Below are 23,330 nucleotides of genomic sequence, written 5' to 3' on the forward strand. Positions count from 1 at the left end.
AAAAATGAGTAGCAAAGTTGCTAACAAATAAAGAATAATAATAATAATAATAATAATAATAATATTCACTTACATTCTTTTGTTAGTGAAATGTCCCGTGTGCAAAATTACACGAAAAAATTCATGATCTTTTTTTCATGCTGTTGCTTTTTTGTCTTGTGTAATTTCTATTCAGTTTCTTGTTCAGTGGATCTTGATTTTTTTTTCTCCATTAAATAGGTCTCGAGCCAGCACGCGAAACATTTACTTCGTTTCCAATGACCAAAAATAGAATAATGGTTATTCTTTTTCTTTCATTTTGGGACAAATAAACACTTTTTTCTCTCGTTGGATGGAGTAAATAAACTCAAAAAAAATTTGAGAAAAAAATGGACCAAGTTGGCAGAGGTTTTATGATGGTGTAGAATAAACATGGTGTTAAACATACAACATAAATGAACCTCTGCAAACATACGATAGAAAACAATCGAATAAATACCATTATTGTAAAATTGTCTGTGTGATCAGTGCCACACGGGTACCATAATTTTCCTTCAATTTTCTTCATTCGGTAGCTTGAACAATTTTATTTAGAAATCGAATGGAAATGGCCTGAAGAAATTTGTTGTTAAAGAGGTTTTTTGTTGTTATATTTTATCAATTTCTCCGAAAAATGTTAACTTCATCGAAATATTCTTAAAAATAAGAAGATATGATTGAAATGAAATGCTTGAAAAAATCGTAAACTGACAAAATTGTCGTAAATCGTAAAGTGACAAAATGTCCTTGAAACTGACAAAATTGCGCGACTGATTCGCCGAATCGAGTTCATTTTCAAAAACACATCAAATGTAATCCACTGCACTTGAGTAAATAAATGTGTGTTTTTTGTTGATTTTGATGTTGATTAACACGAATCGATCAATTTTCAAATGACCGGTCAGCAATACAAATTGAAATGTGTAAAATTCAATTATACATGTTATCGGTTGTTGTTGTTTTTGATTGTTTGTTGTTTTTTATTTTTCAGGCTGAAAATATCAGGTGGTTGTATAAAAACCATACACAACAATAGCTTCTCCATTTCACTCGCAAAGCATCACAGTCTCATCCAATGAGTGTTCCATTTAATCGATCGATATTTTCGATTTGTGTACATGTGTGTGTGTGTGTTTAACGAAAACATGTCCGTGGGAACACAATGCAATTATTTGCAATCGGACTCGTTTCGCCAAACCGCAAACAAAAATAAATTGAATTCATGGCGATTCGATGTTTTTTATACTTCACGTCAATGTTGTTATTGACCATTATAAACTATAACATCAACGATATCAAAAGGATTGAGTTGAATGGTTTTGGCACTGTTTACCGATGATATGCCATATAAAACGAAACGAACCGCTCTTGGAATTAAAAATGATGTCGTGAATAATGTTTATTTATCAATGTAAGCAATGGTTCTAAATTTCAAAAAATAAAAAACCATTTATGTCTGCTGTAGAATGGAAGAGATTTCTAATTGATTATTAATTGATCTGATTTAGCAATTAAATCAGCATATAACTCAATTATTACAAACGATTAAACGATTAGTAGCAATTGATTGCATTTGCTCCATTGTTACGACGTGATTATTTTCAACGGAAAATCAGTTTTAGACAATACATAATCGGTGCATAACTTTTGCGGGTTGCCAGGTTCAATGGTTGGATTCGAAAGAAATCGGTGGATTTGTATGGAAACCCTTTGATCTTCGAGCTGAGATATATATGTATTATTTTTTGCAGTAGCTAATTCGCATTCGTGGTCGTGCGCAGAGTTCAACGGTTCTGTGTGATTAACGTTCAACGATGGATAAGTGTAGGATAATGACAACGTTCTTTTGTATCTACTTTGATCGATGTGAAGTGAATATTAATTAAGTGAATCGTCGATCAATTGGTCTCACTCATTTGCACAATGCCACAATGACTTCGTTGTTGTGGCCACATTTCTGTTGGTTAAATATTATCGATAGTACTTACTATGTGTTTGAATGCCGTGGTCACTCTTGGTCTCTCTCTCTCTCTCTCGCTCTCGCTCTGTATGTGTTTATATTTTTTTGTATTCGATGATGATGTCGATGATGATAGAGTTGGTACGTAGTTGTTTAAGCTTCTTCAAAAAAGGGTGATACCAAGCTAATCAGCATGCGTTACATGAACATTTTATGGCTTGGAAACATGTATTGTTGCTATATTCGTTGACGCCCTGAAACAAATCGAAAACAATATGTTATGACCAAAGTTGAACAAAGCAGAATTGTGATTATTTAATCGTTACATGTTATTATGAGCTAACTATTGCCACCGATTTTAAATCGACGCGGCGTGTACAAACATGAAGAATCGAATTGTCCAAGCACGCAAAAAAAAACGAAAGAAACAAATCAGCATGAAATAAATGAAAAAAAAAATCTTTTCTTCGATGTTACGTGCATTAATTATTACATGTATGTACGTTGTTCTTTTTCTCAAATCGCCGCGCTTGCTGAATATACAATTTTTAATGAATACGTGAAAGTTTTTCTCTTCTTGCTTAAATTTTTTTTCGATTGATACAAGCAAAATGCATGATGAAGCATGGTGGAAAAAAGTGGAAAAGAATAACGTCGAAACGTTTTGCGAATCTTAAGGATCCAGTCAAGGTATTACATGAAAAATGATGAAACAAACGAAACATATATAAAATTTAAAAAAAAGTAGTAGTTTTCACTGAATTTTTCAAATGCCATAGAGATAGCACGAGCGAAACTTGGAGAAAAATGAAGACTCGAGAGAAGAAGTTTTGTGCTCAGACAAAAACATCATCGACCGAATTGTTGGCATGCCAGATTTTGAACACACATACACTTCTCTATTTTTTTTTAAACAACGATTGCTCACTTCACAACATGAAAAATGAACGTACAACTTTATAACATTTTCGCGAAAAGTTTTTCACTCAAGCATTTTATGTATTGTACAATTTTCACCGATACCATTTTTACATAGAATACATGTCTATTTCTATTGTTCATTGAGCATTTCTTTTTCTGTTTTTCTCATTCTCTGTGCTTAAACTATAGTTTCACTTTACAAAAAGGAATTCGCCTAACTTTACGAGTTAAGAGAGAGAGAGAGAGAGAGAGAGAGAGAGCAAGAGTGATGAAGAAGAATCAACAACGCTTAGCTCAATAGGTTTCGTTTCATTTTAATTAATGAACAAATTCAAACGTTAATTTATGAAACATATCCCCGAAACTTAAACATAAAACAACATTGTATGTCACTGATGACTCATTTTCTAAAACCCATTTTATGGCCCAATTTATAAATCGTATGCATTTTAGTATGCTAAATCGAATATAAACACACATAGACCCATATTAAAATTGAATTTTCGAAACAGGTATAACACAATACGGTGCACGTAAATACAAAAAAGATTCACTTTTGATGAGATCACACTCACACACACACATCCATGTACGATGATTTTTGATTTAACCCAATTTATCTTGAATGGGTCTCGTGAAATAATGTAGAAAACAACAGCAAGCTGACATTCCATAAATTATCAATTTATAATTAGCTACGACCCGAAGCGATATAGAAAACGATAGAATATAAACCACACTTTATGGGGTATATTCGATTATCAGATTCATTATTAAGTGAAACAATGGAATCCATTACATCCTCTCTAATCGATTAATCAAAACTCTTGTGCCAAATCACAATGACACCATATTACATGCACACTTTTCACGATGGTTATGTCGTTTTGACGTCTTTTCATTGAATAACAACAGAATAATAGGCTGGAAATATTAGGCATAGAATGCCATGAAATGGTTCCCCCCCCTCTCTCTCTCACTTTCTCTTTCCCTTTATTTCAACGAAAACCAAATGCTCGTTAAATGAACTCACATGCTCGACAATATTTCAAATAATTGATACACATTCTCAAAAACAAATACATGAATATTTAAATACATAATTGTTTGTAGAGACAGCATTAAATGTCATACGAGAAAAAATGGTGCTTAGTATTCTCCGACTTATGTTCCCGGGTGCATATTACATAGTTAACGAGAATTTATGATGGATCTCTTGAAATTATGACTTTGAATTGATTTTTGAAATAGATGGAGATAAAAAAAATTACATGCGCCACAACCTTCCATGACCATCGTTCAATAAAAAGCGAAAAATTGGTTTTGCGTTCTACCAGAAGTGTGAATAGACCTTTGGTTATTGATTTGTTCATTGAATTTGGATGTTGGCGTGCATATACATGAAGTAGATGGAATTGCTTCGTCTCAAAATCCAATTTAAAATTGTGATTTTCAATTCGCAAAATCCAAACAACGGGATTCGGACAATTCGTTAATTCTTTTATTTTTGTTTTCATTTCACACTCCTCCACGGTTCGATGGTGATGAAGGTGTTATATAGTTGTGATGATTTGTGACTAGGTTTTTTGCGGTGAAATGAAAAGCGAACCAGAAAAAAGTGGGAACATTTTTTGAATATACTTTTTCGCGAACGTTTTCCGAAAAATTCGGTCATTTTTCCAAGAAGAATATTCGTTCCGACATTTTGCTGTCTCGTTTTCGTTTCACCGCAAAAAAGAAACTCAGTCACAAATCATCAATTTGGAATTGAATGTTTCAAATCAGATTATTGTGTGAGGGCAAAAAATAAAATAAAATTGCATAATGAATTCTATTATCGGTTCATCGTGGCTGCATTCAACATTTTCAATCTATATCCAATTTATTTTCGTCTCTTGTGCGGTGGGCGAGTATTTTGTGTTTGTATGGAGTTTTTTAGCCGAGCGCAAATAATACAGCAGCATACAGACGATTCACGCATTAACGATTTGGAACATTAACAAGTGCTGATTTCCAACGAGCATATACATATACATATTTGGCGCTTAAGCATTGACGCATTTTAATTGAAATGCAGAGAATTTTGCTTATTGAAGCGAATTCACACTTTTTTGTTGTTTTGTGTGTCTATTTTCAAATATTTTTCGTTGACATACTGTAAATATGCAATGACATGTCGTATTTTGTGGTTGCCATATACATTTAATCGTACACAATTCATACATTCGGGTGAAACTCGCTGCTAATTTGTGTGCAAATGTCAACGGTGCATTTTTTTGTTTGTGCAATCATTCTTGTGCTTCACTATTCGGTTTTATTTTGTTCACTCGTTTTGATTTTGATTTGCATTTTTCTTTGTCAGTTTTTTTTATATTGTGTTTGTATGTTTGTTGGCCTCTTCGATAGCTTTGTGTTTTATGAATGGCCATTGTCTCTAGTCTGGCTTCAGTTTGATAGCACCTTTTTTTCTCTGTCTCTTTGCTTGAAATTTTTTCACTTGATGAACGCACATTGACTTTTTGTCTGTCATTGTTGATTTTTTTTTGTTGAATGCCCTTATTTATGAATGCGTTTCTAAAAATATCGCTGACATCTTTTGATTGCTATGATATTACATTGAATTTGAGTTGAATGTTATTGAATTCGGTTTAAAACAAAGGTAATTTGCGGAATTTACAATTCTACTACGCGATCCATTTGAAGTACAGGGCTATAATCTCATTTTAAGATTGAATCAAAAAACGATATTACTGCTTTTTACGTTAAACCAATCAGGTATAGATTCTGAAGGGAGTCCAAAATGTCGAAAAGAAATTTATCTTATTTTTTTTTTTGAAAAATCTAGGGAGATATTTTTGTCTCCAAGAAATTGATTGCCAAAAAAAGGTCCAACATTTGTCGAGGGGTAATTTCTCAACCCGTCAGGGGGATACCTTCTTCACAAACCATGCAATCAGGTGAATCTCATTATATCGATTTCAAAAAAATAATTTTCAATGGCAAACGCTATAAATCTGACAAGCGATTGCATTCCTTAAAAAATATCGTTTACGTGTGCGATTTTTACATTATTTTTTTTTTTCATTCTGTTTCGTGGTTCGTTTTTGCTGAAGCTAGAGAGCACTTAAAGAAATTACGGAAATTTCATTTGATTGATTTTGAAATTGCATGTGAACACATATATCAGGTGTATAAATAGCGTTTTACTTGACCTGATTGCACAAAGTGAACTAGAGAATGAACAAAATATGTAACAAAAATAAAGTCAAATTCAGGTGCTGCACTTCAAATCGTCAACGGTTGTGCGTGTACTTGAATGGATCAATGAACCAAGAGTGGCGATTGGTGGTGATGTGATGATGAAAACGAATATTACGATCGTTACATGGTGGTCAGCATTAAATTTGAGCTCGTGCTTGACCGTTTGGTCATTTTTTTGTTTGCAATGCCAATTTGAAGTTGCACATGTTCAGAATTTCTTTTATGTGTATGAGAGAGAGAGAGAGTGAGTGAAAATTCTGGCACTGGCACAGTATTGCAAACTTAAACCATTTACGGTAATAGTTTTTCTGTCTCGCTGAGCACTAAATCGAATTGGACAGTTCAGTGAGCATATTTATATACAGGTGTAATGAATTATGTTGTGTGTCTGTATATTAAAACTACTCGCATCGAAAGAGCATATTGTTGCTTTTAATACTTCAACACATCCACACATATACATTGTGTCCAGCCCCAACAGGCAAAAAAAGTGTAACATCAGCCATCATATGAATCATACACTATCTATATATTATATTCGACAAGAGGTGTACAAAGTTAAGGATGGTTCCGTTATTCGGTTGAATTGTTGCGCCAGCGAGATGTCTCCCTCTCTCCCTCTTCTCATCAGCGTTAAGCCAAACATTTGCACATGCATTGATGTAAAAGCTTGTACAGACGACACAAAGAAAAGGAAGCAAACAGAGAATGATAATAAAATCACGAAGCAGAGAGTGATGTTTATAGCCACTATTTGCACCTAGACGGAGTTCATTGAAAATAAAAGAGTGTGATGCTTGTATCTCGGGCTCTGTTTTTGCAACACTGGCCCGTTTACAAATCTTCCTCATGTTTTATTCAACTATAAACACACACACACACACTCACACAAAGCACGTCACCATGATAAATAAATGATGTGGTGTTGTAACAATTATTTGTTGTATTCTTTCGTTGGGTGCAACAAAAACACCAACCACGGTTAGCAGTGTCAGTTTTATGGATGCTTTTACAGTCACTCACTGTCAACAGGCAACACAACGTCCCGAAACGTTCGTTATCACATCACTTTTGCGAAATACACACACACACAGTACTTGACAAACAGCAACAAAAAACCGAAACAACAGAAAGAACACTCGATGAACCTCAACATAAGCAGGCAACCGATACAACATTATGACACTCGCACTTATCGTATATTTTGTTTAAAGTAGGTATATATGGCAGCTGAGAATTATTTGGCCAAAATAAAATTTGCAATTTTTCTTGGTTGCTTTTATTTGTGCTAGAAAGTGGTTTCTTTTTTCATTCTTTGCTGACTTTCATTCTGTCAACCTTGCCATGTTGTTAACGCATTGACATGCTGTTGTGGAAGCAATAACATGTGTGCATGCGTACATGATACGTATAATGTGAGAGGCCTCTGAATCATTGATTATCTTGCGACATTTCACAATGTAAAACCGTGATGCGATAAAAAAAATACATTTATTCCATCGAATAAGTAAGAGACAAGTTTGATTATCCGAAATGTGACACATCGAATCCCCAAGTTTCATCGATTACTATTCAAAAAGATCTCTCACTCTCCCTAGTGGTATGCCGGTTACATTAGCCTCCCGATCAAAACAATGAATTTATAACAAAACATTCTCTCTGGTTTAGCGCCACATTTACTCTACTTTATATGAGAATTTATTTTGGAATTGTTTCAAGACATTCCATTCGAATTGTTTTGTTTTTTTTTTCTGAACAAATCCGGCGTGTGCATCTTTGACACACCGACATAATTTAACTTAATCTCATAAATGTATCGCATCAACATTTCGAACATGATGGTGAAAAAAAGAGAGAAATCAAGAAAGAGAGGAGAGAGCGTACGCGAAATGCGCGGAGATGAAGAAAGAAAACCAGAAAATGACACATTGGAATTCCATTTTGAAAGATTGAATTCGATTTGATCCGATTTGATGATCTGAAAGAACAACTAATGAAACAATTACAATGACGAGCTTACGTTTAAAAAAAAACAACGTTATGAAGGATCAAAACAATTCACATTTGATATTTATGTGGAAAATAAACGTACAAATAAATCGCTAAAACAAGAATGAATAACAACACAAAGATATCTTATGTCATATTAGGAAAACGTGTCCATCATAAATATCGCTTAAATAATAACATACACACACACGTGTTCGTATGCATATGAAATGTGAAAGGAAAATGACGACACTTTGAAATGAATGGATTGGATGCAAGAGATAAAGAAAAACAATAATGAATAAGATAAAAACACACACACACACACAAATGATGAGACAGCAACAACAACAGCAAAGGCAAACCAGAAAAAGAGATACCAGAGACCAGAACAGACACAATATGACGTTTATGATACGTTTTTTATGTATGTCGTTTACTTTCCATTTCGTTCCGAGTTGAAAATTCGTCGCATTCCAAACGAATGAATGATATGTGCTGTGAGTGGTTGGCTGGTACTCTGCATATCCGGACTTGTGTATTGGAATTTTCACACTCGGTGAAAGAAATAAATCGACATATTAACCCTCAAACGCACACGTGGGGTCTCTTAGGCCCTAAGAGTTAGTTTTTTGAAAAAATCACAAAAATATAAAAAAAAATTGGAAAATTTCGCTGAGCGTTTTCTTTTTTAATATCATATCTATGTGATAAAATCAAAAATTTCAATATTTGGTGCATAGATGAAGTTTTGGGAAGTCTTATACAAAATACTAACGTAAAAGCACAACGGGGTCTATTGGACCCCAAAGTATTTTGTATGGGAAATGATGTATTCTGTATGGGCCAATATGAAACTCATGGAGATTTGTTGACACAACAATTTACATTTCATCAAACAACAACACAGTAAATTGTTTCGTCCGTGACGTATACTGTTCATCGCAAATCAAATGGCATTTGTCATTATAATATATATTCATACATTGTTTTTTTTTGGATAGGATAGATCCGTAAGATCTCCACAAGAGCTTGATCTAAGCGTGCATACGCCGCCGCATGATATATTCGTTCGTTTTTCTGTGTTGCTTCGACGCGCAAATCAAAGCAGGCGTGCCAATCAAAGTATGTATCATGCGGCGGCCTACGCACGCTTAGATCCAGCTCTTGCGGAGATCTTACGGATCTATCCTATCCAAAACACAATGTATGGGCATATTTCGTGAATTTGGTGAACGTTGCTGGTGTGGCAGGGTTTGCCTTGTTGCGAACGTCTAACAACATGTTTGCCAAGTATGGAGGAAGAACGGAAGCAGCGCGATCTCATCGCACTCCATATAAAACAATGTAATTGGTTTCGATCACGCAAATGTGCTGCCACCTGGTGTCTCAGAGTTAAGCTGATATATCACACATGCTTCTTGCAAATGCAGAAGAAGAGGAAGGAAAAATGTTTACATAGGGTTGAACTCATAAATGCCAGAGAGCTACAGTGTTCAAAGTGCGATCGCCCTTCGGGAAGCAGTCTCGAGACTCGATCTATATTGATCTCACATATCGAGAGGTAGTTCGGCGCAGTACACGAAGCACATTAACTGGCCAACGACTGTCGATTAGCGATATTAGTGAAAGACACGACTGTCTGAAAGTCGTACATATCAATAACTACCAAGCATTTTGGCTATAATTGATTTTTTTTCCATAAAAATCAATATTAAATTGTGATGCTGTATTGGAAAGTAAGGAATAAGCTATGGTTTAACTATAAAATGACATATTTTACTCATTGGATACCATTTTGCATAAGTTTTGTGCATGAAATTTCTCATGGGTCCAAAAAGACCCCACCTGTGCGCTTACGTTACTGTTTTAGCCTGTGCGGTTAAGGGTTAATAATGAGGGGAATAGTTCGTTATTTTACGATTGACGATTGATGGTAAATGGGCTTTGTCTTTCATTCGAAAAGAAAACGAAGAACTGAACTGAGCTGGAAAATGTTCGCTCACATTTTTTTTTATGGACGTCATCATAAAAATAAACGAAATGGTTTGAGATTTGTCATTTTGTTGTGTGCATTGTCATCAATGGCTAATAACCAAACGATACAAGAGAAAAGAAGAAGAAGAAGAAGTTCGAAAATATCCAAAAACAATAAAACTCAAAAGATAGTTTTACAAAAGTTTCACATAAATATGGAATGGAATTTTTCCAAAGAAATTTCAAACATTTGCTTGAGAGCATCTATCATTTATTTAAAGTTGTCGCATACATAAAAAATGAATATACCTTCATAATTGCCGGTTTCAGTAGAACCTGTGTAAAATAGTTTCACTTATTCATATACACATTTTTCTTTCGTTCGTTCGTTTTGTTTCAATTTTTCGTATATTCGGTTTAGGGTTTTCTGTGAAACCATAATTCTATTGTACTTTCTTACCAACCACACATAGCATCGGCCTCTTTGCTGTGTGTTGGCTTTATCGTTTGATGTATGATGTAAATTGTTTCATTACTCAATTCGGTAGTTACACAATATAGAATATATCGGGAGTCTATGTTTATGTGCTGTCTGGCAATTTGTAATTAGCACTGGCATACCTTACTGAAAATTACTTATTCATGTAAAATGCCTTAAAATAATGACATATTCATTTTTCCACCCATAAATATATCGATTCAATAAAAAAAAGTTCATTTGCGTTCATATGAAACGAGCAAATGAATTCACATCGTATTATAACTTGGTGTACCATTCGATGCGATGGCGCAAAAGTGTTGGGAATTCAAAGTAAAAATGAAAATCAATGCACAAAACGATGCTTCTATAAATCTTTCTTTTCGGGTCATATCGGAAAATGCGAAAGCAAGAACGAGAGATAGAAAGAGAGAGGGAAATATAGAGGGAACAAAATGTCTAAGGTTTTCATACTGGTTATTATTGCTCATGCATTTATGCAAATGATAATAAATGAATTTTGCGCTGTATGGCAAATACTTGGAATAAAATGCCGCCCGAAAATCCACAGTTTATAAAGTATTTGCGCTTGGCATAATGATTATAAATGTTTGTACACTTCCATAACTGAAGAAAATGGCTGGTGCAGCAAACAAAACAAATCGAGACGAAACTGCATTTTGCAAATAAGTGAGCGGGCGAGCGCTAAAGCGGAAACAAGTGAAACAATAGAAAATTCCGTAACTATGGCGAATATGGCAGTCAGGCAGGACAGAAAGTAAGAAAGCGACAAAGAGAGTGAAGAGGTAGATGGATTGATTCAAAAAGTTTCATTACGATATGTTGTACATTTTATGAATTTTTTGTCCAAACACTAATATCCGTTGTGGTCGGTTCGGTTATATCTTCTTTTAAACACCGGAATCAACATCAAATCCATTATGAGAAACTATTTAAATGGCAATGCCAAAATGTGTTGAACATGGAACCACTGCATGATTTACGGCAAAGTGCAATTGTCGGTCGGAAAATCATAAAAGTGAAGCTGAACGAATTTTGAATGTTTTTACATTGCACGGCCATTGCACGTTTTTCTAGATACGAAATGCACATCCAAAATGCGATAAAGGTGCAAATATACAATTTTCATATTCATCAGCGATTGCATGCATTTTGAAGCAATTTTCATTATGATCAGATTGTTGGTGTTTTTAAATGTGTTGTTTGTTTGGTTGGTGGCGGCCTCTTTTTTCGGTACGTATTCCATTTGCTGCTTCGTTCCGTGTCACTTTCACTTCGATATTGAATGTGACTGGATTACCTAAGCGGTTACCTTGTCTATTATTAATCGTCATCGGAGAACTTTAATCTAACCGAAGCCTACAAGTATACACATAAAACAGAGTATTTTATACATAACTGAGAGTGTTACAAACAAATCTATGCAATATTAAAATCTTAATAACAAGCATTTTGCATTGCAGTTAACATATACAGGTGTAGTCGTATCAATTAAAGTTTCAATATTTCTCTCTCTCTCATTTTCATGTAATTCACGTCGGTTGTTTTATTGTTTGCACGTTATTAAATTGGCTTCAAAACGTGTAATACAGAGCGAAAAAAGGGGTCGTGATATAGCGTGCGCGAATGTAACGTTCTTCAATATAGCTCGTGATGTGGCTCTTGTTTGCATATCTAAATAGAAAAAAAAACGGCCGACCGAAAAACGACCAAAACTCTCCAAGTTCCGTAATTTATTTTAATTTGGCATGCAGCATATAGAGATAGCATCGTTAATTGCATCAGTGGTTGTGGCCGTAAATGCCTACACCGATCCAGTATCTGTATATATAGAGTAGATCTTCGGTTTTTCGCACAATCACAAGAATACAATTATCATTTGTGTGGTCATGGCCATGACTCGTAATTAAAACAATTTTTGCTGTTCGTACCGTATGTACGCCGCCGTTCAGCGTGTGATCGTATATACCATATTAGTGACCATTATGTTTGGATGAACTGTATTTAAAACGGCGAACGTAAATATGCGCGCTGATGCTTACGAAAAGCATTGAACAAACGAACGACAATAAAAAAAACGCATTACACAAAGTATACACACCGCATCATGAGTTCATGAGAGCAAGAGTTTGTGCGTGTGTATTAAAGAACATGTTTCACATATGTACACATTTGTCCGATGCTTGTGTGTGACTCCAATAAATTGGTGTATGATTTTTATTCGGTGTTTTTTTTTTCGTTCCTTGTCGCAATGTGCGTATGAGTTTCGCTCTCTTTGGTGAATGTGGAATGATGATAATTCGAATGTGAGTGTATATGTGTCTGCAAAAGGATGATAATGAATGCTAATGATACGGTTCAAGCAAAAACATGTGTTTTACATTCGTATTTATTGTTGTTGTTCATTTGTTCAGAGCGATTTTATACGGAGTCCCGTTTGGTGCGCGCGCTATTTCTTTGGTTCATACACTCTCTATTTGTATGACATATGACACATAGTTTGCTACACCGTTCACTCATTTTGATGGCAATAGTCACACGTTTAAAATGCGCCTTATCAGAATTGCCTTTCAGCTAGAGTTTTATGATTTTGTTCTACTACTTTGTCATTCGTTTATTGTTTCATTCAGGCTATTTAGCTAGGTGCGTCTTGTTCATGTTGGTCCATATGGGTGGCATTTGAAATTCTGTTTGAAATACGGCAGAAGATTCTTGGTTCTCTGTTTTTGTGGCTAATGGATGTGGTCGTTTCGCTCCATAAATATCAATGTTGTACGTGCGTTCATACGGTTTATTTCATTTGATGACGAATAACAATTTTTCCGCCATTGGAATGCGCGCCAATCCAATTGGTATGGGCCGAAAAATGAGCAAAATATTATATTATTTGTGCTTCGTATGTATCAATTAAAACTGTCAGTTGACATTCTTCTCGATTGTGATTCAGTCAGTCGCATTTCATGGCCTTTTCATTTTCGTTGTCATTTCTTCTTTCATTCGTTGCTTTGCAGCGTTCGCCGCGATGTGCGTGTGTGTGTATTTGTTTTATGATCATATAGTGTGAAAATATGCGAATACCACAAATGCCATTTCTCTTTAACACGCTTCTACACGAAATGCAAATAGGTTTCGGAATCGCCGGAGCCAAAACAAAACGACCGATGATGAAAATAAATGTGAGAGCATCGGTAGCATAGCGTTTCACACATTTCGTGTGTAAATAATTTCGTGCAAATTTATGATTACGATCAATCATCAAATAAATGCGAACCACGCCAAAAACACATTTCAAATACCGATTTTATGGGCTTTGCAATTCTTAGCATTCCGACATCGTTAATTCACTTTCATTACAACAATTCTGGGCTGGTGGCTTTTTCTTATATGCATAAGTTCATGTCATATTATTATTATCATCATCATAATCAGCAGTAGCAGCATCAGCGGCAACAGCAGCAGCACCCAGAATTCATCTGTGTGCTCCGCTTTGAATTTCATTCAGATGTGCGACTTTCTACCCAATTAAATTTGATGATGCAATGAAGTCAACTTATGAATTATACAAAGGAAACCAAGCAGAAAAAAGAACGAACTCAAAATGCGAGCGAGAGATACAGAGAGCGCAAAAAAAACGAAGAGAAGAAAATTGCATTACGATGAAGGTCGTGTAATAAAACGGCGAGTTCAAAAAGTCAAATATAAAAACCATTTTCATTGGTCATTTATTTCATTTCGTTGGATTGACTGTTTATATGTATTTATGTGTATGTCATTGATCCTGATGTGCATGCATGAATGAAATGCATTCTTTATGGTTGGTATACAAGGTAAAAAAAGAGAGTAATTGATCAAGTAATTCACTGATTATTGGCCATATTGAAATGCAATTTGTTGATTTCCGATATTTATTGTGTAAACATTTCAAATTCTCCACTTCAATTCCAATCGAAAAGTTTGAGTTAAAATGAAAATAAATAAATAAATAAAAAAAAAACGAAGACGGAATGCTTCACAAAAACCATATTCAAAAACTTCAAAGCTTTTTATTGAACCTTTTATGCTGAAGAGGTATCCATTCCAGAATTTGCGGTCACTACTATTTACTAGATATATACACACACAATATATATTGAATGGGAATCTCGATTAAAATTTTGCCGCTAGTTATTTTATGTTGTGAACAATGATATATTTTTAGCACTTTTTATCATGTACGTATATAACTAAAGTTTTGCCGAAAAATGAACCGACCAACATGAAAATAAATCGACCGAACACAAATAAACATTTAAAATTCACTTCGAGGGATTAACATTGAGGTGAACAAAATCGGTTTTAGATTGAAAACTTTGAATGTGTACCGTCTGAATGCCGTACATAAGATTACATTGTGGTTGAGAAGGGATGCAGCACTGTTTGGATTTAAATTTTTGGTGTTGTTGTTTATTTAGAATATATTCTGTTTTTTTTTTCTCTCGATGTGCAAAAAGCAAAATATATTGGCTGTAATTTTAAGTTTGAATTCTGGTAAAAGGACAACATAAATTAGTAGTCACCGAAAATCCGAGACAGATATAACAGTCAATCGTTTTGAAACATATTCAAAACCACATTTGTTCGTGTTTGTGGCTTTGAAAATCGGAATTTATATAATATCCTTTATCTTTCTCTATCTCTCTCTCTACTCACTCTGTGCAACAAAACATTTGCAAAGTACTGTATTTGGCAAACGGTATTTACAACAGCTCATTTTGTATCACAACATAAAGAAAAACGGACTTTTTGGGATTCACTTCCATTTCAAATCAGATTTACAGTAAAAACATGAACAAACTTGGATTATTTCAAATACATAAAGTATTTGGTTATTCTTTGGTATCGTCACAAAGCGACGTTTAAACTATCCATTCCGTATTTTGAAACCGGACAATGTAAAGGGATGTGCTTATCATTTTGTATAAATTAAGTTTGTATGAATATCATCCGAGATAATGGGATATATTTCAGTGTGACTAATTTCATTTGCAAATGAATTTGACGTGCGTGTGTGTTACCTGTGAGTCGGAAAACGTTGTAATTTACCATTTCAAGCACGTATTTCACCTATGTTTGAAATATTTCAAATGATTGATCATTGGAACCACGTTCAATAGCTCTCTGTTTATCAATTAAAGTTTGATTGAATTCACAAATTCACCGCATTTGGTATGCCTTTACAAATGATTAAAATACTCGTGATCTTTATTGGATATCTATATCAAAGGCAAGGAAAATGGTAAAACGAATATCGATGCAAGTGGAATGTTGCTTAAAACCGAATGCAATTTGAATGCCATATATTCCAACATTTAATTGTACTAATCGAAATCGATGTCAACAAAAGGTTTTTGAGTAATTTCAATGCCTTTTACATTGTAATAAATCCACATTTGTTGTGCATTGGCACACAACCATCCAACCAACTTGTTCAAACATCAAAGCAATGTATTCAATTTATGTATTATAAAGTGTTTTCAATTCCATTTCTGATGCTTAAATGGTATTACTGATGTATGTGTGTCTGTCTGTTTACGAATATTCGACGAGGAAAATTAAATAAAATTACGATGTAAACTTCCGTCAAAGACGCACGCGTCAATTTATTGTGCATAAAAAGAAATTGAACGACTTACGAACGGAATTACATGTTCAAGAGTATTATTCGATGCCGCCAAATTGAATTATACGAAGTAACAATGGTAATGTTTGTGCGATTGCAATCAGATGCACGGAACGGTCTTCTCTCGTGCGAATGAAGAGAGAGAGAGAGAAAAAAAAATGATTATATTGATTTGCTTTTGATATGTAAATGAAAATTGTTTCCTTTCGGGAGATTGGACATCATTTTGTCGCGCAGCTCAACTGTGAAAATAAACATGATAGATACGCAATTTTCTGCTTCTTCTTTTTCTTTTCAAATTGGATAATTGCATGACAAAGCAAAGAACTCAAAACCAAAGCATCAACAAGGACTCAAATGGGAAAAATAAAGAAATAAAAAATAAAATAAACGGCAATTGGACACAAAGGCATCTTTGAGGGAGCTACAGCCATCGCCCATTACTTTGAACAGAATTTTCCATGGAAGAACCATTTAATTCTTTTCCTGTAAAACGTACACACATTTTGTTTCTTTTGCTTGCAATCTCAATGGATTATTATTGTGTACTGAGGCATGCACGTTCTAGCATACACACACACACACACACACACACACATTCGTCTAAAAATAGAAACACATCACAACAAAAGAACGACAATTTAAAGAAATGAGAATGTAATTATGTTTCTTATGAGCAAACGTCTAAAGTGCGCGGGACAGAGAGCATGAGTATGTATGAAAGAATGAGAACATATACCTAGAATATGCGTACACTTCAATTACTTTGTAAAATGTGAAATACACACGCTATACTCATATCTCTATTTTTTTGTTTGTGAATCTTTCAACTCATTTGAAGAAAGCGAATAGTCTTCATTTTCAATGATGTGTGTCATTGAATTTGAAAATTGTTCCTCATTTTCTTCAATTTATGATACAAAATTATACGTTCACCGGTGCGATGCAAAATTTCACATCGATTAAGGTCGAATCATCGTCGCGGCTATTTCTATTTTCTTGTCGTTATTCGGGCAAATAATTGACTTCATCTAGCCTGATCTACTAACATAATACACTCTTGAGCACCATTCTGATGATGATGAAACTAACACTTTCCGTGACTGGCATTTGTTAGATTTTTTCTCTTTCCTGTTGTGTTATCGGTGGTGAAGAAAGCAAAAAAACACTAAACAAAAAAGTATTAAGTTTTCGGTATTAAAGTTGTTATTAGTTGAAGAAGAAAAAAAGGAGAAACGAAGCTAAGATGCAGAAGTAGAAGTTTGAAAAAAATCTTTAAAGAATTTTACGTTGAAGAGTAAGAATGTTTGTTTCGTATTTCGAGCATTTAAAATTGTGGCTTAAAGTTGGAAGTTGAATTTAAAAAAAAAAACAGATTCTGGTGGATATTCAGATTTTGCAACATGAAATTCTTCGATACGGAAGTAGAATGTTCCCCAGGAAATTAGCTTAAAAAAAAAAATACTAAACTATACTATACATTTAATTTATTTATGTTCGACAAAAATTCTATATTATACTTCTAGTGAAATTCCATAAAATTCGTTGATCATTAAACCCCTTAGAAAGAGAGTTCAACATTAAACGCTTTGATGTTGCACTCTCTCACACACACAAACACAAACACATTCCCATGTGGTTATTCAACTAGAATTGGTTCAAGTAACTTTGCAGTGATGTGTTAGTGATTCTCAAGAACTTGATGTTGTTGTTTCGTTGGTGTTCATTAGTTGAAATCAAATGTTATGTGGCAGTAAAATAAATTAATGCAAAACGTAAAACAAATCGTTCATTTGTGGTGAAAACAATCTCGAAAATTGTTGAATAATACAAGAGACGAGTTCGGGGGGTATATGGTGGCCAATGAAATAAAACAGCACATCTTCCAACTACCACACATCAAATGTATCAAATAAGCTTTTTGTAAATGTTTCTTGTACATTTATGGCTTGAACGACTTATTTGTTTGTAGTTGGTCTGTTCGTTAGTTCATCACAGCTATATGATGTCGTGGATATATAAAAAATATGATGGGTATAGATAATTTACCATCATAGTAATAAATTTTTCCTTAAATCCCATAAACAACATCGAAAAGAACGAAAATTGCACGAAAAATCGTTGAAAACGATGCCGCTAAAAGAAGAGGAAGCTTTGAAACATCATTAAATGATAGTTGTTCACAAGGCTTGGTCTCAAGAATAGTGAAACCACTCATAAACAACTCTTCTCGACCAACAACAACAAAAAAATCGACAAATAAATTGTAAAGCCATGGAAATGGTAGACACAACATGTGCAAGCACAACATAGATAGACAAGCCAAATGCTTGTTTGGCAGTCGCAATGAATGATGATGTCTCTCATTGATGAGCGATAACTCGCTAAGTGCTAGAAAACATTGACGATGAATCGTTAAACAGAAGCATTTTCCTCCAATTTGAAGAAAACAATAAAATTGTGTTCACATACAAAATGATGACGAGCAAAGTCAGGGCAGATAGAGAGACAGAGACTATCTATGCCATCTCTTGGGTTTGGGTTGGGTTTTTTGTTAAAACAATAGAACTGCACACACCATAAAATATATACTATATTGATGTGCTTCCGCAATTCGTGACTATGTCTGAAGAAAATCAATTGTTTTGCACAAAAGAAATCACAGCTAACCGTTGGCATCATGAAATGCAATATTTAAAAGGAAGGCAATGGTTTCGGATTTTTGTGTTTCTGTCCATCTTGCATGGAGCGGAGAAAAAAAAAACCAAGTTACACCGTCATCATTTGGTTGGTCATCATTATCTCGTTCACATTTAACGCTATCAAATGTTCGCCATTTGAACTTTGGAAGGAAAAAAAAGCACAGAAACGGGCAACATAACACCAACATCGTTATCGCTTAAACAATAGTTTGGGTCGTCGTACTCGTTTAGTCACCGTGCATTCACAGCATTGACAGATCAGATTGTTGTCCATTACCATGGGAACCCCAATTTATTCGAAATGTTTTTGTAATACATCCATGAATCATCAATGCACATTTCAAAATAATAAAGAGTGTTTGATATTTTGTGTTTTCTTGTTGTTGTTTTTTTCCAGTTTTACTTCGTAAAATAAACATGTGAAAAAGTTTCATTTATCGCTGTTTTAATTTTGTGTCATTTTATGTTTGAATCAAATGTCCATTCAATGAAGTCTCAAACAGGCAATGCGACAATGTAAAGCAATATCATTCGCCGAAATTGATTTTGAATAAAAACAATTGCCATCATTTGGGAAATATTCAATTGGTGTTTTGTGATTCTATTTTTCGTGTGATTGATATAGCAAACCGTACCCTGCCATTTGTAAAAGCGCCAGACAATCATCATCTTTATTTATTATTATTCTTCTTGTTGTTTGAGTTATGTAAAAAAGACATTTAAATTTGAACAAAAGGTTTTATTTCCAAAATCTCTTGCTCTTTGTTAAAAGCACTTGAAATGTAAATGAAACGTGCTACTGTGTGCGCGTGTTCTTTTTTTTTGTTATCATAAATCCTCCCAAAAATTCTTAAACATTTCGCTTGTTTATCACGTTGTTCCCTTCGAATGGTGCGAGATTCTTCTTTTTTTTCGTTCGTCGACGAGACAATGATAAATAATAATGTCGTTGAAGACAACAAAAAAAGTGTCTACGCTTAGAATTTTTTATTGTCGGGGTCATGGCGATGAAACTATTTTTGCTTTGGAATTTCACCGTTTAGTAGGCAGGAGAAGGTGGAGTTGAAAAAAAAAACGAATCACAACATTTTCGACACCGTCATCAGTGTGAGTAAAAGAGAGGAAAAACAGACACAGCAATGAAAACAATGACGAACATACATAGTAGCACCATGCTGATTGACAACAATGAAGATAACAGCAGGTTGACTGGTCAAAGCGCTAATAATAACAATACGTAAATGGAATGTATTTATGAGACCTACAACCATAATAAAATGCATTTTCAAGGTGAGATATATTTTTTTTTGTTCGTCGTCGCTGTCGCTCTCGATTGTCATAGTTTTCATTGTCGGTGAATTGAAATATGCAATAGGCGCTAATCTCTTTTTTCGTTTCTGTTTGACTTATTCAAATGACTAACGCAATGGGCTTTAGTGACGTCGCCGGTGAATGCATAACCATGTTGTTTTCTTCTTCTTTCTTTCTCTTTTCCTTTCTCTCTCTATGTCTTTCGATTGACCATGTCGCGAGCATTCACTGTTTACACTTCGTATTAGTATATACGAATTTTAAAAAGACAAACAAGCAAGCGATACGATCAAGGCAAAATGCATTACACATGATGTGTATTTAAATTGATTTCGTTGTGAACATTTTAAAAACTAGTTCGTCGAAATTTACACAAACGAAAAGCCACATATAAAAATCGATTTGAATATTAACGCGCATGGTAACTGACGCTTGCATACAGAATGTTAAGTCGATAGTAAAATTTCCGAAGTGAAATCCATTTTGAACGATTAAGAAAAAAAAGTTAATTTAAAATGTTTGTCAATTGCATAATACATGCTCATAAAATAAAGTTGAATATTTGATATGTATTTTTATCATTTGACAGCCCGGCAAACTTTCTAAAAAAATGTGTTTCAGTTTTTTAATTGAATTTCAGTGTTTGTCACCTGCGTTTCAAGCCATATCAAATGCGTACTGCCGCATAAAATCAATGATATGCACGTCAAATTCTTATATACACAGTTTTCTAGCACCGAATTTTACTTTTTTTTTTATTACAATACCGAACAAATTTAAATACGAACACACTTCCAAATACTTTGTTTACGATCGTAGTAATGACTTACTAAACACTTCTTGGACGTCATCGTTTAAAACTTTGTCACACATTAGCACATCCACGCACAGAGCAGTTGTGGTGCTTTATCGTTGCATACTTTCTTTCTCATTCTCTCTGTGTATTTTTTTTGTCGTCGGTCGTGCGCAATATTTCGTTTGGTCGGTGTGTCTCCGGCATTTACATAATTATTGTTACTTTTTTCTCTCTCTCTCACTCTCTCTCTCTCTCTCTCTCTCTCTCTCTCTCTCTCTCTCTCTCATTTTATGTACAAGCGTTACTTATATAAAACGATGTTAAAATTGCTCAATGAATTTGTTCGCTCTCTGGAGAAAACCGACACTAGCATTTGGCTCATAAAACATCCTGTTTCGCGCTGAACAACAATGGTGTAATTTCAACAAGCAGCAGTAAGTTTGGTCGAGAGCACTTTTGCAGCAGCGACTCATTTAATGATAATGACCAAACCATATCAATATTCTGCCATACAATTTTCAGTCAAGTTTTTCAGTAGTCACTTCTTTTTTTTGGCTTGTTATTGTATATTTATGCAAAGGTCACGTTTTGTATGCTCCGCGAAATAGGAGACGTTCAATTGCACACTCTATTCCACATGTTTAGTTGGTGAGTGTGTTTTTTTTTTATTTCTCTCTTCACTTTGTCGCATTTATCGATCGGGTCCGAATGCGTGTATTGTATGTATTTGACTTTAAGCGATCGCAATTTTATAAAGAACGAAAAATGAAAACGAACGAAAATCGTTTTAATTTTCAATGAAACAATACGCTTGATTTATAAAGATGCATTAAATGCAATTGGAACGCAATCGAATTCGAACGATGCGAATAGTTTGTGGTATACCGAATGAATCATTGTGGAAAAATTTCACATGAAATAGCATTGCTTTTAATGGCACAGAAAACTCGTGTGAGCACGCATCGTAGGCAAAATGTACGTAATGCATTTAGATGCGGTTGAATTAAACCAAAGGCTATATTACTCTCTTTCAGAAACACTCACACACACACACTTAAAAATTATTTCGAAAAACTCTTCCGCAAGTTTAATCAAAAAAATGTTTTAATTTGGATTGACTTAAATGAGAAACCAACAAAAAAAGCGACGACGAAAATGGAAAAACGAACAAAAATTAAATCCACAAAGTGCGCGTCATGTATTTTACCGTAATTGAAAAGTACAAAAGTGGAAGTCGAGTTTGGCGGTGTGTGTGTGTATGTTTATTTGCGATGCCATTAGGCATTGGAAATTATGGTGCACTTGAAAAGTTCTTTGATGGAACATATAAATTGGAATGAAGAAAAGACGGAAAATGTTCAGTGAAAATGCCAAAGCATCTGTTTTTTTTCTCGTCCTCTTCGTTCGGTTCATTTTTCTATTTAAAATGTAACCTCTGGCTATTAGTTTTGGTTATCAATACACGTCGGTATCCGAAAAACTTTTCGCTAACTGCATTTGTGTTTTATTGTAAGGACGCGTTCATCACAATATATAAAAATAAATTCGTCCTTTCCTGCGTGCATCTATACCAATTCCGAAAGTAAATGTAAGTCTTTGTCTCGGGCCAAACTCTTTGAAAATAAAACAATTGGCGAAAAAAAAACTAATTTTAAAAGCTCATCCATTAGATGTCTTGAGATTTTAGTAACTTTCGTGTGGGCGACATGTGGCTATGGCGCCTCATGACATTTGGAGCCTTTGAATTAATTTCATTTCATTCAGCCATTTTATTGATGAAGTTTCGGGTCAATGAACAAAGTTTCCTCGAAAATGTGGCCATTTATAGGCAAAAGGTTAACACCATAAATTGAAAATTGCTTATAAAACTGGTTCATTCCGAACAGACACCAAATTTCATTTTGCCTCATATCCATATTTCGTTTTATTGTCAATCAAATTGAAACCGTACCCAATTGAACACTAATGTGAATAAAAAAATGCAATATGCAAATGTCTGAATATGAGCGAAAGAGAGTGTGTTCAACCACAAAATCATTCTTTTTTTCACTTAGATTGTTGGATGCGTATGCTGACACAAATCAGAATCAAAACGCATAATTTGTGGCAAGTCAGCAATCATCATAAATTAGCCGTTTTCATTATGCTGGTCATTTCTCAAATAGTCACTCTCTCTCTCTATCATACGACTGTATGTGACGTTGGTTGCACATTGTGTACTGTTTATTATAACGGCG

At 34.4% G+C, this 23,330-nt stretch overlaps 1 protein-coding gene across 3 annotated transcripts in view; it reads right to left on the minus strand.

Annotated features, from left to right (window-relative positions):
* Window positions 1-23,330, minus strand: part of LOC116340584 (cell wall protein DAN4-like) — a 77,686-nt gene that overhangs the window by 25,087 nt on the left and 29,269 nt on the right. For 2 of the 3 annotated variants that reach the window (XM_031767168.1, XM_031767160.1), the window contains exon 3: window positions 2,007-2,232. The gene's annotated coding sequence lies outside the window, so the exon portion shown is untranslated. Of the gene's footprint in view, window positions 1-73; window positions 163-2,006; window positions 2,233-23,330 lie in introns of those variants that run through there. The other variant, XM_031767191.1, reaches the window with a different exon arrangement.

This window comes from Contarinia nasturtii, unplaced genomic scaffold, assembly GCF_009176525.2.
Source record: "Contarinia nasturtii isolate CC-2019 unplaced genomic scaffold, AAFC_CNas_1.1 Cnas_scaffold_129, whole genome shotgun sequence".
NCBI classification, from domain to species: Eukaryota; Metazoa; Arthropoda; class Insecta; order Diptera; family Cecidomyiidae; genus Contarinia; species Contarinia nasturtii.